Here is a 14,758-nt window from a genome sequence, read left to right on the forward strand (position 1 = left end):
TAAGTTACTGAGATAATTTATTCAGTGATTTTTATGCCCATGAAAAGAAAATAATTTATTACAGTTTGTTTGTAATCCCAGCTGATAATAAACTTGTCTCCTGGGCCCTTACAGCTTTTGTTATAACTTCTTGTGTTTATTTCATGCTGTTTGATACCTGTGTTTGTAAAGTTCTTCATGTTCCTTTATTTTGTCATTCTAAATAAACTCAGACATTCTTAATGTATATACATTTTTTAACTAATATGATGGTTTTAGATTTACAAATCTGAGTGGGTATCTGGATGGTTAGTGTATCTTTGCTTTTTAATCTTATCATTCCATCTAAAAGAGCTTGATCACAATTCTCACATATGCAGGGCAATTCCTATTGACCCGGTGTAATTATAACCTAAGATCTTACTCTGAAAAAACACTTGGTCAACCCAGACAACTTTTTTTTAGACGGAGTCTCGCTCTGTCGCCCAGGCTGTAGTGCAGTGGCCTGATCTCGGCTCACTACAAGCTCCGCCTCCCGGATTCACGCCATTCTCCTGCCTCAGCCTCCCGAGTAGCTGGGACTACAGGCGCCCGCCACTGCGCCTGGCTAATTTTTTGTATTTTTTTTTAGTAGAGACGGGGTTTCACCGTGTTAGCCAGGATGTTCTCGATCTCCTGACCTCGTGATCCGCCCGCCTCGGCCTCCCAAAGTGCTGGGATTACAGGCGTGAGCCACCACGCCTGGCCAACCCAGACAGCTTTTTAGGTAGAAGACAACTTTTCTCCAACTACAATATCAGGAATGTATCATATTGCTAAGTTTCTTATATTCCATCAGGTACAGGCAGATTATCTTGAACAACGTATTTTTCAAAGTAATTTTCATAAATTTTTTCCATAAAAGTATATTTCAAAGTATTTTTTATAAATACCATAACATTATTTATTTATTTATTAAAGTTACTAATTTCCCCTGAAAATGAAAAGAGAATGGAGTTGTGGGCTGGGCACGGTGGCTAACGCCTGTAATCCCAGCAGTTTGGGAGGCCGAGGTAGGCAGATCACTTGAGGCCAGGAGTTCGAGACCAGCCTGAGCAACACAGTGAAACCCTGTCTCTACTGAAAATGCAAAAATTACCCGGGCATAGTGGCACATGCCTGTAATCACAGCGATTAGGGAGACTGAGGCACAAGAATCGCTTGAGCACATAAGGCAGCTCCAGCCTTCACAACAGAGTGAAACTCTGTCTCAAAAAATAAAAATTAAAAAAAAAAGAGAATAGAGTTTTACATTTCTATCAGGTAACAGAGCAAGAATGCTGTGTTTTAGGGGGTGGGTGGATGACATTTACCTCTGGTCAGAGTACATAGCAAAACTTTTAGTAAAAGGAAAGCTGAAATATTTGTTTATTTAAAACCTGTTGATACTTAAAACCTAGAGAAAGACTGATAAGAAAATAAGAAATAAAATGAGGAAATTGAGATTGAGGAAACCCAGTGCCCCCCACCCCCTACACATACATGGGGATTAGAAGAATGGAATTGATTAGCTACTAAATTAAGAAGTGAAATTATTATAAAAATATAGTCTGTAACTCTGTAGTATCAGGTGAAAGCTTCACCAAGGTCACTGACAAATGGGAATGAAGAATTAGTAGCAAGTTGAAAGTTGCATATTATATTTCCCAAAGTAAATTTATTTTACAAATTAGTCCTGAAAAATTGACATTATGCATTAAATTGTATCCTTTAAGCATTAGTAGACAGTTTATCATTTTTCATCAAACTAAATACAAACCTATGTATAAAACCAAAATTTAATAGCTGTCAATGGCTTAGATTCAAATAGCATGAATCAACCCTTTAAAGATTATAAGTCATATTCATCATTTAGAATATAATTAAAATACTTTAGATTATTACAGGTTAGCTTTTAGAGAGTCTTAAGTAAATGATTGCATGGATATATTTTAATGTGATAAAACTGACATTTTCTAGATTTATCTCAGCCTACCCTGGACAAAATATGTTCTCACTGTGCATTATTTTAAGCCATCACAGATGTCCTTAACATCTACAGATTCTCTCTATATAAACTACATCCAAATTGTTAAATTTAGCTATAGAATTACAAGTTTGTAAGAAATCATAAGCCTAATGAATGGCAAGAGATGCTTGTGTACATCTATCAGCAATTACTGTTAAGATATTTGATATTTAAACAACAAACTTTCATATATTGTAGAGAGCTACTAAAGCTCTAACGGCAGTGTATGTGGGGGGTGAGGGGAGTTTAGAAGAAAGATTGGAGATTATATGCTTAATTTCATACTTTTACCTTTGCTCTGTCATATTATATATTAAATATGAAACCAATAATGCATGTTTGGAATGGAAAAAATACCATTTTGATTGGATTACATGTAAATGTCAAAATTCTCTCTCTTCATATTTCACATTACTAAAATTCCTTATACAGGCCCTGTGGAGCTAACAAAGTATTTGAGACTCTCTCCCTGCCAACAAATAGTTCATGAAAACACAGAGGGAAAATATGTACTGTAAACCTCTTAGTACGATTAGTGCCAAGTGATAAATTTAAAGATTACATAAAGGTTTCGAGGAGGTAGATATTACTCTATGCAGGGCTGCATTATGGGGTATCAGAGGAATGGAAAAAGTGCAGGGGAAACAGAAGATGTAAAATAAGCAAGCAGAAGGTAGAAGAGGCTGAACAATACATTTGCGCGCCATACATCTCCCTTGGAAATCAACTAAGGTAGGTTTGGAAAAGAATGTGTAAGAGCATAATTGCGGAGAAAAAACTTACCTAATTTTAGTAATTTATAGTCTATTTCTTTTCTCCATAGTTCTCATACTTAGTTCAACTAAATTCATCACTCCTATATTATATGCTTGGAAAAGAAGCTTGTTTACTGGATGTGTGAACTTAAAGATAAAACCAGTTGCCCAAGCCCTGAATCTTCCATCTGTAGTCCTCAGGATTTGAGGAGTTACCCACTTCTTTAACTCAGGGACCACAAAATTTCTCTCTCCCTCTCTTTTCTCTCTCCACTATCTTCCTTCTCTTAAATACATATACCCATCTCAACATGCTCAATATTTCCAAGTCCAGAAGAAGACATGAAAGGCAATGGCAAACACAATGACATGTGACTATTCTGTTTCACTAATCACCTGTCCATAATGCAAACCATACTGACCATAAATGAGTTTGCAAATAATTCTCATTCTTATGTAATCCATATTGTAGACATATCATTCTAAATGCCATCAGCCCCTGACAGTGGGAGCTGGCCTGAAGTCGAGCTCCTAAACTCTTTGCTGATATCACTCATTAAACTTTGTTTTCCTATTACATTTGAGATGTGGAGAACTCCAGAGAGACAGAATAATGTATTTCTCAAAGAATTTCTCAAAGATTTTGTTACTCATTTATATAACTGATTTATAGTCATTTATATAACTTTTAGTATCTCTCTGTCTCTTGTCTATTTTGTTCCCCTGAAGCTTTTAATCCCTTAATTTTCAGCTTAGTTTCTCAAATCCAGGTCATTTGTTAGTTCCAAACTGCTTTGATAAGAAGTGTACAACTTCTTATCCATTAGGAGATATTCCTACACTCTAATCACAACTTCTGTTGGTTTAGCATTGCCATTTAGGCCTACTCAGCACTCAGAACAGCTCTGCCACTTTCTGCTATGTGATGAGGAGGCCATTTTTTTCTGATACTTGTGATTCAGGCTTTTTCTTCTGTGAGCCTTTTGGAAAGATGTTATTACTGTGCTTCCTAAGTCATTTGACGAAATAAGTAAGAAGTAGGGTAGGTGTTTTGCTTCTGTGAAGCAGATTCATATGGGACAATGAAATATGGAGACTGGTTAGAAAATTAGATATCACACAGAAATCCAAACCACTAATTTTGCTAAGTGACTTGGGTTTTTGAATAGCTCTCCTAAGGACTGGGCAAGGAACAGTCTTACTCATAAGCATGCCTTCCTATAAGTTATAAGATAAAGACTGTATTTGGGTTGTTTGTCAGAGTGAATACTTTATTTTCAAAATTTTATTGATTTTTTTAATTGACTGTAATTTCAAGTTAATACATCAAAAACTGAGTTCACTACCTAGTGAATTTTTTAATATTGCATGCACATATAAAATAGTTCCTATTTACCGAAAATAAAATCAATCAGTAAGCTCAGATAAAATAGATATATAGGTTTTACTCTCAACTAACTTCATGTGGGTTTACATTTCTAAGTTTGCTTGTAGTTTACGTTTACTCCTTGGAGGTTAATGAAGTAGGAAACAGTTATTAGCAGCTTAATGGATGAGTGTGAGAAGGGAAAACTGTGAATTAATAGCAACATGAAATATGAAACAAGGTTTCATAGACTAACATGAATCACAGTACTGTGCAAACTGCCTGTACTGAACTAGGTTGTTGGCAAGTAAATCAAATTGCTGAAGTCTTCTACTCACAACAATGGCTGAAGATCTGCCAAATTTGTATTGATGTATGTTTATTGTTCAGTCTTGGGGAGTCAGACATAATGTAAGTCATAACTGGAACTCATGTTAGAAAACCATACTGAATTCCTGACTTTTGAATTAATAATCAAATAGTGTGCATTTCATTAGGCAATATTTCAGCCAGGTTAGTACTTCTCGAATGGGTATTTTAAAAAAACCTCAAAATACTAGAGTATGAAAGAACAACAAGAATAAACCTAATACTTGAACCGTGAGGAATTTAGACAGACAAGATGGAGTGGTGGATAAGATTCTGGAGCCAAACTCCCCAAGTTTGTTCCATATTGTCTCTGCCCCTTTCTAGCTTTCTTACCTTGGAAAAGTTACTTAACCTTTTTGCCTCAGTAACTCTTCAGTAAAAGGGACGTATTAATGCTGCCTACATTCTAGAGTTGTATGACAATAAAATTAGTTGATATTTCAAAACAATTATAACATGACTGGCACAGAGTAAGCACTACACAAGTGTTTATTATTATGATGGTGATAGTAGGGGTGATAGTGGTTATGATAATGACGACATCTACTCTGAAACCGACTCAGAGTTTTGATACCTACTATCATGCTGCCTTGTCTGTTTGTCCCTGAACACACCTTAAACAACCAGTTATTGTGAATTATCTCACAATAACTCACTCACTCACTGTCATCAGAACAGCACTGAGGAGATGGTGGTAAACCATTCATGAGAAACCACCCCTATGATCCAATCACCTCCCACCAGTCCCCACAATGGGGATTATAATTGAACATGAGATTTTAGTGGGGACCAGATCCAAATCATATCATTCTGCCCCAGACCTTTCCCAAATCTCTTGTCCTTCTCAAATTGCCAAATACAATTATGCTTTCCCCAAATTCCCCCAAATTCTTAATTCATTCCAGTATTAATTCAAAAATCCAAAGTCCAAAGTTTCATCTGAGATGAGGCAAGTTCCTTTCACCTATGAGCCTGTAAAATAAAAAACAAGTTAGTTACTCCCAAGATACAATTGAGGTACAGACATTGGGTAAATACTCCAATTTCAAAAGGGAGAAAAGCTGAAAGAAAGGGGATACAAGCCCCCAGGCAAGTCCAAAATCCAGTGGGACAGTTATTATATATTAAAGTTCCATAATAATTTCTTTTGACTTTGTGTCTCACATCTCGGGCACACTGGTGCAAAGGTGGGGCTCCCAAGCTTTGGGAAGCTCTGCCCCTGTGACTTTTCAGGGTTCAGTCCCTGTGGCCGCTCTCATGGGCTGCTTTATGGCTTTTCCGGGCACAAAATGCAAGCTGCTGGTGGATCTACCATTCTGGGATCTGGAGGATGGTGTCCCTTTTCTCACAGCTCTACTAGCTAGTACCCCAGTGGAGACTCTGTGTGGGAGCTCCAGCTTCACATTTCCCATCCACAGTGCTCTAGTAGAGGTTCTCTATGAGAGCTCCACCCCTGGATATCTAGGCTTTTCCATATATCTGAAATCTAGGCAGAGGCTTCCAAACCTCAACTCTTGCCCTCTGCTCCCTTGCAGGCTTAACACTGCATGGAAAGCTGCCAAGGTTTATGGTTTGCACCCTCTGAAGCAGTGGCCCGAGTTGTATACTTGAGCTCCTTTTAGCCATAGCTGGAGTGGGAGTAGCTGGTGTGCAGAAAGCAGTGTCCTGAGGTTGTGCAGGGTAGCAGGGACCTTGGGTCAGGCCCTTGAAACCATTCTTTCTTCCTATGTTTATGGGCCTGTGATGGGAGGGGCTGCCACAAAGGTCTCTGAAATGCCTTTGAGGCCTATTCCCTATTGTCTTGGATATCAGCACTTGGCTTCTTTTAACTTATGTAAATTTCTGCAGCCTGCTTGAATTCCACCACTGAAGTTGGGCTTTTCTTTTCGACCACATGGGTAGGCTGAAATTTTTTCACTTGTATGCTCTTCTTCCCCTTTAAATATAATTTCCATTTTTATGTCCTTTCTTTGGTCATGCATATGAGCATAAGCATGTTAGAAGCGGCCAGGTCACTTCTTGAATGCTTTGATGCTTAGAAATTTCTTCCACCAGATACTTTAAGTCACCATTCTCAAGTTCAAAGTTCCACAGATCCTTAGGGCAGGGACACAATGTGGTCAACCTCTTTGTTAATGCATAACAAAAGTGACCTTTGCTCCGGTTCCCAGTAAGTTCCTCATTTCCATCTGAGAGCTCCTCAGGCTAGACTTCACTGTCCATATCACTATTAGCATTTTGGTCACAACAATTTAGCAGGTGTCTAGAAAGTTCCAAACTTTCCCTCATCTTCCTGTCTTCTGAGCACTCCAAACTGTTCCAGGCGCTGCCCATTACCCAGTTCCAAAGAGGTTTCCACATTTTCAGATATCTTTATAGCAATTTCCCACTGCTTGGTACCAGTTTACTGTATTAGTCCATTCTCACACTGCTATAAAGAAATAGTTGAAATGGGGTAATTTAGAAAAAAACCAGGTTTAATTGGCTCACAGTTTTGCAGACTGTACATAAAAGATGATGCTGGCATCTGCTTGGCTTCTAGGGGGGCCTCAGGAAACTCACAATTATGGTGGAAGGCAAAAGGGAAACAGGCATATCTTACATGGCCAGAGCAGGAGCAAGTGAGAGTAGAGGCAGGTGCTGCACACCTTTAAACAACCACATCTCACCATAACTCACTCACTCACTCACTCACTCACTCACTTTCACAAGAATAGCACTGAGGGGATAGTGCTAAATCATTCATGAGAAACCTCCCCTATGATTCAACCACCTCCCACCAGGCTCCACCTTTCACACTGGGGATTACAATTAAACATTAGATTTGGGTGGGGACACAGATCTAAACCATATCATAGCAACTTTAGGGAAACATATCTATAAATAAGAACATGATAGTTTCATTCAAATAATATTTGAATGAATAAAGAGTTATCAGGTAGAAGAAAACTCGCTTTTTTCTTTATGGTTCAAAGAGAAAAAGACTTAAGCCAAAGTATTTCAATTTATAGAGAAATATTTTCTTTGGCTTCATATAAAGAACTTTCCAAAAGTCTTTTCAAAAAAGAATACACAGACTACCTTGAAATGGAGTGATTTTCCTATCAATTAAGGTGTTTAGGCAAGGATGGTAATGAACTTATAGTTCTGAAATGCTTACAATCTATAATTCACTTAGTCTTGTTAATTCGAGAATAGCTGTCTTAGTTCCTGTTTCACAAGTTGAGCTATCATGAAATTCAAGTATGAAAATATATTTTAAAGTCTTTGTATTTATTATACTTCTTTAATACTCCTGTTTCCAAATATATATATATATATATATATATATATATATATATATATATATAAAATATGTCTGTGTATATGTGTGTGTGTGTGTGTATATATATATATTTAGGTTAATCTTATGTCTGAGTAATATTTTAATGAATGTACTCATTCAGAAAAAAAAATTAGGTGATACTATATGCCACTCACTGTGCTCATCTTTAGGAAAGCATAGTAGAGCAAGACAAATTCCTTGTCTTCAAGCCCTGAAATATGAAAGGTATGTGAGCAAAGTTCCATCCACATCAGACTAAACAGATACAAATAGAGAATGGTGGAGTTAGTACTTTAGCAGAGTTATAGGTTGCATCAAGCTAACCAAACAGGGGAAATTGAGATGCTGCAGTAATTAATATTATACTGTAAGGTATTGGCACATAGAAAAATATATAAAATGGAACAGAATACAAAGGCAAAAAGAGACCTAAATCCATGTAAGTACTCATAAATACATATGAAACTATGTTGCTACCTTACGTTTTACCAAAATTTTTCAGGTGCATTAAAAATTAGAATTTAATAGTAAGCTAATTTGTAAAAGCTAGACAAAAATATAAATTAGGGTTTTCTTTACCATGGGGTAAGAAGGATACAAGCAATATAATAAATCACAAAAGAAAATATTTATGTATTTGACATATTATAAATTAAAATTATATTAATTGAAGTGTTATAAAAACATTAAAATGTATTAAAAAAACTGATGAAAATATTTACCACTTACATGAAAAGAGCTCTTTTATAAATGAAGAATTGTTACATCTACAGCAAAATATCTCACTAAAAACAGGAAAAATGTAAAAACAGGTATACTAAAAACTACAAAAGATTAATAGCTTATAAACATATTTTCATCCTCACTAGTAAACTCAGAAAAGTAATTTTAAACAATACCATTATTTATAACCTATCAATTTATCAGGAAAATTAAATTATAATACCTAGCATTAGGGAACAAAGAGAGAGTAGGACCTTTGCTTTTTATTAACGCATCTTTATTTTGGCACACACTTTCTGGACACCATTTTGACCATATGTACATTAATTTTTTTCTAGGAATTTATCCCAGGGAAGAAATCTAGACTGTGAACAAATATTACATAATATTATCGTTGTTGCCATGCTGTTTTAAATAACAATTTCTAGCTTACCATTACTGCTGCAAAAAAGAATCACCACAAATATGGTTACTTAAAACAAAATGTATTATCTTAGAGTCCTGGAGGTCGCAAGTATGAAATGGGTCTTACTGGGCTAACTGAAATGAGCTAAAATCAAGGTGTTGGCAGAATTGTGCTCCATCTGGAGGCTCTCAGGGAGAAACTGTACTCTTGCTTGTCCTGGATTCCAGAGGCCACCTGCATCCCTTGGCTCATGGTCCCCATCCATCTTCAAAGCCAGCAGTGTGGCATCTTCAAATCTCACTCTGAATTTGACCCTGCCTCTCTTGCCTCTCTCTTTTACTTTTAAGGATCCTTGTGGTTACAATGGGGTTACCCAGATAATCCAGGGTAATCTCCCCACTGGTAGTATAAGCAGTGAATAATCTGCATTTTTCTGGTATGCTTTTTTAAAAAAAAATTACAATGCTTGTATATTGCTTTTACAATTAGTAAAACAGTTGTGTAACAAAGTCTGAAAGTCTGCATTTAGGAAGAAAGTAAAGTATGTGAATTAATCCCTTAAGAAGTAGGATAATATGGATGGTTGTCTTGAAAGGCAAAAGTAGTGAATGTAAACTTTCTTCACTACTTCTCTATTTGATCCTTCTGTGACTTCATAATCAATGATTTCTTCGTCAGAGGGTTATTTTTGCATCTTCTGATATATCACTGACAAAAATTCATCTTTACCTAGGTAAGTAAGAGTTTAATTTTCCTAATTTAATATTCGAAGTTATGTGTTCTCTTAACTTTATATATTGCTTGTTGATAAAAGGATACTTGTGTGACAAAGAAGAGAATTAAGTCAGTAAGATATGTCAGGTTTATTATAATTTAAATGTTCGATGATTTAAAATTTTGAAATGGATTTTGGAATGTAACATTAGCAAATGTCCATCATCACATATTTGAAGGAAAACTTTACCTAAGAATATTTGAATGTCAAGAAACATTAAGTTTCAATGACGTCTATAGCTTGTGACAGGCTGATAATGGCTCCCAATATTATAATTCCTGTAACATCATATGTTACCTTTTATGGCAAAACAGACTTTGAAGTCGTGGTTACATTCAGGATCCTGAGGTGAGCAGTTCCTCATGGATTATCTGGATGGGCCCCAAATCCCAACACAAGTGTCCTCATGAGAGGGGAACAGAGAGCCATTTGACCAGAGAAGAAGGCAATGTTACTCCTAAAACAAGATGCTACCTGCTGGCTTTGAAGAAGGAGAAGGGCCCACTAGCCAAGGAAAGCCCAGAATGGAGTACTCTGAAAGTTAGAAAGAGCAAGGGAAGTTTCTCTGAGTGTTTAGAGGGAGCAGGGCTCTGCTAATACCTTGATGTCAGCCCAATGAAACTGATTTCAAACTTCTGACCTCCAGAACATAAGAAAGTGTCTTTTTTTAAAAGTCACGAAGTTTGTGGTAATTTGATGAAACAAGTCATAGGAAATTAACACATAACTTAGGCTAATTTATTGCAGCATTTCCTGCCAGGTATTTTTACAGAGTGTTTGAGTTAAAGTTTGAAAAGGTACAACGAAAAGGTTTATGTTTGCTATGATTGCCACCAATAATTTACAATTATACTCCTAGCGTAGATGCCACCCCTTGCAGTCTCATATGTTTTAATTGAACGAAACATGAATTTGAGATAAATGATGTCAGCAAGTGGGTGGACTGGTATGTCCCAGCCCTTGTCCCGCATAAAACATCAATTCAGCAACAATTTACAGACCAACACCTTTATGAGATTTCCAGAATCCCCTTAAGAGTTTGCAGTACTCCAGGAGCAGAAAGCCTATAATAGCCATGTTGAAACAGACGACAAGAGCAATCTTTCTTATCCCACATCAGCCCCTCTTCCAAGCTAGCTCACCTCAGCACTGGGAGAAAAAGAGACCAGAAGGGCTGAGCACACACCCAGTGCTCCGGCTTTTTGGAGGCTTGTTTGAGGGACTGATTTTTGTCTCATCTCATTCTAAGCAGTGACAGAACTAGCCTAGTGTAGATACACGGCGACCTCTTAGAACATCTCAGTGAAATTGGGAGAAGTTTCACAAACATTGTTCTGCAAACACTGACAGACCCGAAGGGAGAAATTAACAGTGACACAATCATAGTAGGAGATTTCAATACCTCACTTTCAAGAATGGATAGAATATCCAGACAGGAAACAGAGACTTAAATTACACCATAGAACAATGGCATAACAGCATGTACAGAACATGCCACCCATTGGCGTACAGTACATGTTCTTTCCAAGTGGAGCTGGAACATTCACCAGGAAATATCATGTCAGCTCATAAAACAAGGCTTAAAAAATTTAAGAGGGTTGAACTTATATTTCTACAACTCCATTTACAATAGCTTCAAAAAAAAAAAAAAAAAAAAACAAACCTAGAAATAGACTTAACCAAGGAGGGAAAAGGCTTGTACACTGTAAATTGTAAAACATTCTTGAAGGAAATTAGAGAAGACACAAATAGATGGAAATACATCCCGTATTATGCATTGAAAAACTTAATTTTGTTGAAATGTTCTTATTAACCAAGGCCATTTGTGGATTAATGCTATATTTATCAAAATCACAATGGCATATTTTGTAGAAATAGAGTAAATCCTAAAATTCATATGGAATCACAAAGGACTCCAAATAGTCAAAACAATCTTGAGAAAGAAGAATAAAAGTGAAATTTCATACTTCTTCACTGTAAAACATTATAAATTGACAGTAATCAAAGCAATCTTGGCCAGGCATTGTGTCTCATGCCTGTAATCCCAGCACGTTCAGAGGCCAAGGCTGAAGAGATCACTTAAGGTCAGGAGTTTGAAACCAGCCTGGGCAACATAGTGAGACTCTAACTCTACAAAAAAAGTAAAATAATTAGCCAGGCATGGTGGTGCATGCCTGTAGTCCAAGCTACTCAGGAGGCTGAAACAGGAAATCTCTTGAGCCCAGAAGTTTGAGGCTGTGGTGAGCTATGATCGCACCACTACACTTCAGCCTAGGTGACAGACTGAGACCCTGTCTCTAAGAAACAAACCAACAAACAAAAAACAGAAAACAACAAAAACAAACAGTCTAATATGTATGTATGTATGTATGTATGTATGTATGTATGTATGTATTGGTACATAATCATACGTATTTGTGGGTGTATGTGATATTTTGATATAGGCTTACAAGATGTAATGATCTAATCAGCATAATTAGGATACCCGTCGCCTCAAATTTTTATCATTTCTTTGTTCTGGGGATGTTTCAAATATTATTTTCCAGCTATCTTGAAATATATGTAAATTATTGTTAAGTACAGTCACTCTACTGTGCTGTTGAACAGTAGAGTCTGATATTGACATAAAGACAGACATATAAACCACTGTAGCACTGTAGACAACCCAGAAATAAACTCAAGCCTATACCATCACCCAATTTTCACTAAGAAGACACAATGACAAATAGGTAGTCTCTTCAGTAAAGGATGCTGGAAAAACAGGATATCCATATGCAATATGATGAAACTGAATGCTTATCTTACACCACACACAAAAATAAACTCAAAATGAATTAAACTTTAAATGTAAGACCTGAAATTATAAAACTGCTAGAAGAAAACATAGGAGAAAAGTTCATACCTTTGATCTTGGTGATGATTTCTTGGATATGACACAAAAGCCAAAGGTCACAAAAGCAAAAATAATAGACAAGTGTTACTAGATCTAGCTAAAAAGCTTCTGTGCAGAAAAGGAAACAGTCAACAAGTGAAAGGGAAGCCTACAGAATGAGATAAAATATTTACAAACTGCATATCTGATAAAGAATTAATATCCAAAATATATGAGTAACTCCTACAACTCAACAGCAACAAAACAAAACCAAAAATGCCTGATTAAAAAATAGGCAAAGGAGGCTTGAATAGGTATTTATCCAGAGAAGACTTACAGTTGGCCAACAGGTATATGAAAAGATGTTCCAAATCACTAACCATCTGGAGAAATGCAAATCAAAACCATAATGAGCTGTCACCTCACACTTATTAGAATGGCCATTACAAACAACAACACGACAGAAAATAACAAGTGTGGGTGAGTATGGGAATAAATTGGAACCCTAGTGTGCACTGATGCTAAGAATGTAAAATTGTGCAACCACTATGGAAAATTTTGGCAGTTTCTTGGAAAATTAAAATCAGCAACACTATGTGATCCAGCAATCCCACTTCCTGGTATTACTACAAAGGAGTTCACATCAGGATCTTGAAGAGATACATATACTCTCAAGTTTACTGCAGCATAATTCATAGTGATCAAGATGTGGAAAGAGCCTAAATGTGCACGGATAGGTGAATGCATAAAGAAAATGCAGTGTATACATAAAATGGAAGGTTATTTCACCACAAAAAAAGGAGGAAATCCTGTCATTATGATATGAGATGGAAGAAGTTCAAGGACATTAACTAAGTAAAAATAAGTCAGTCACAGAAGGATAGTGCTGCACAATTTTCTTTATATGAACTATCTAAAATGGTCAAACTTATAGAAGCAGAAGTTAGAATGGTGGTTGTCAGGGCTGTGGCCTGGGGGAAATGAGCAGTTGCTGTTCAATGAGTATGGAGTTTCAGTCATGTAAAATGGAAACATTTTAATGATCTGCTATACAATATTGTGCTTATACTTGACAATACTGTATTGTACACTTAAAAATATGCTAAGAGAGTGAATCCCATATTATGTGTTATTTACTGCAATAAAAAATAATGAAACATGACTTTTCTTTATCACAACCCTAAACATTCTAAATATAAATGTTCAATAAAAAATGTTTATAAAAATAAAGCTTCAATATAGCCTGCAAAATTGCAGATACTCTGTTCTGAAGTCTGGTAGAGAAGCAACTGGAACCATCAACTTCAATATATCTATACCCCAGAGTAGAGAAGCTACTCATTTTTACTCAGGAATGTTTGGTTTTCAGTGCTTAGGAAGAAGTAGCCATTTCTTACTTTTTAAAATTGCCATTTTCCAGCTCTAAAGAAATATTGCATACTCTAGCAACTTGTGTGCATCAAACCACTGTGTTCTAATAAATGGCTTGTAACATACAAGTGCGTTAGACAATGTCAGAATTTGTTTCGAGCAGTCTTTACAAACAGAACAAAAAGATATAATAATTATTTAACTATATTAGTTCACTGTGACTGCCATAACATATTGTCACAAACTGATGGCTTAAAACAGCAGAAATGTATTCTCTCATAGTTGGGGAAGCCGGACACCTGAAGTCAAGTCGTCAGCAGGGGTGACCTCTTTCCAGAGATTGCTAGGGGAAATTCTATTCCTTGCTTGTTCCTAGCTCTGGTGGTTGTGAGCCTTCCTTAGCTTGAGGCCACAGCACTCTAATCTCTGCCTCCGTCTTAACAGTACCTTCTTTTCTTCTTTGTGTCTCTCAGAACCCCCTCCTTGTATCTCATAAGGAAACATGAGCTTGCATTGAGGACCCACCTAAATAATCCAGGATAAACTTCTCTCAAGATTTTCAATCACAATTTATGTCATGAAAGTTAATATTCACTCTTTTGCCATATTAAGTAATAGTCATAGGTGTCTGGGATTAGGAAGTATTTGCTTGGTGCAAAGATTTTGCGGTTTTGCCATTAAAAGTAATGGTTAAAACTGCAACTACTTTTGCACCAATCTAAATAAATGTATGAAGCAGGGTTTTTTATACCAGACCACAGTAATCAAGG

At 36.4% G+C, this 14,758-nt stretch overlaps 1 protein-coding gene across 3 annotated transcripts in view; it reads left to right on the forward strand.

The window, feature by feature from the left end:
- The window catches only part of GPM6A (glycoprotein M6A), a 369,495-nt gene that overhangs the window by 302,148 nt on the left and 52,589 nt on the right, over positions 1 to 14,758 (forward strand). The gene's annotated exons all lie outside the window — the stretch shown is intronic.

Source organism: Rhinopithecus roxellana, chromosome 2 (genome assembly GCF_007565055.1).
Source record: "Rhinopithecus roxellana isolate Shanxi Qingling chromosome 2, ASM756505v1, whole genome shotgun sequence".
NCBI classification, from domain to species: Eukaryota; Metazoa; Chordata; class Mammalia; order Primates; family Cercopithecidae; genus Rhinopithecus; species Rhinopithecus roxellana.